Here is a 1,159-nt window from a genome sequence, read left to right on the forward strand (position 1 = left end):
TTAATCCACCTCCCAAAACCTGACCTCTATGACTGTATGAGGCTTTGGAAGGACATCCAGATACAACCATAACACTAAGCAGCTACACGGGTAACCTTGTTAGTTGTACAGCTTTGAACACAGCTCATTCCATGCCTTTGCTCAATAAAACACCTTTGAGAAGTGAGGATGGAGGGCAACCCATTGTCTAGGCCCTGTCTGTCCCTCTTAGCTTTTCTTTTCATCAATAAATTCTTCGTATTCTTAATTTCCATTGTTCCTAGAATTCACTCTTGAATTTTAGAGACTACAAATTTGGTATTCTGTACACTTAGTAAGCTGAGAGTCATAATATTTCCCTTAGATTATTTGGAACTCTCTATATCCTATATTCTTCACCAACCTGACCTCTGCATTCTGTGTTCCCACCTGCAGGCAGCAGTGTCACGGCTGTCATCACATTCAGGAACCCTGATGAGAGGAACAGGGATGTCTGTTGCTCTGAGGGCTTCTGGGAACTTCTTCACGATGTCCCCTCAGAGCTCAAGGTGACAGGATAAGGTTGAGAGAAGGTTCCTGCGGTGGCCACACTTGGGAGAGGAGTGGGCTGTGCAGGGAAGCCCTGTGGGGTGTTCTGCACCATTCTCACAGAAGCTTGATGAGAATCAAGGTGGGCTGATGGGGACCCAGCCCCATGGCATGTGTGCCGCAGTGCCACGAATGAGCACAGGGCCAGGGTGCAAGCTTGTGGCCTGATAGGACCCCTAGTGGCCAGTGTGCCATCTCCCCTCACACCCACCTCTCTGGGCACCTTCCCTGTCCCTTGTCTATGACAGACATACGCAGACAGCCCTCGTCCCCTGTATTGTCTTGATTCCATCCATCTGCTCATACACATACCACAGAAGCCCAGGTAGGTGGGTCACCGGGCTCCTTCTCCTTCCAAGTCTGCTTCCTAAGCCCACTGATTCTGCCTCCTTGTCAGTTCACACAGCCTATCTTCCTCATCTCTGCCCACCACCCTGGGCATGGGCAGCCAAGTGTATGTCCTTCCAAGTGCCCAGGCCCACTCCTGCCACAGACTCAGGCCATGAAAGTGAAGACCTCAGGAGCAGGATAGCCCAAACTCAAGTGCCAGGAGTCTGCTCAGAAAGAGAGAGACACCCCCAAGGTGCTCAGC

Source organism: Octodon degus, unplaced genomic scaffold (assembly GCF_000260255.1).
Source record: "Octodon degus isolate 3935 unplaced genomic scaffold, OctDeg1.0 scaffold00011, whole genome shotgun sequence".
NCBI classification, from domain to species: domain Eukaryota; kingdom Metazoa; phylum Chordata; class Mammalia; order Rodentia; family Octodontidae; genus Octodon; species Octodon degus.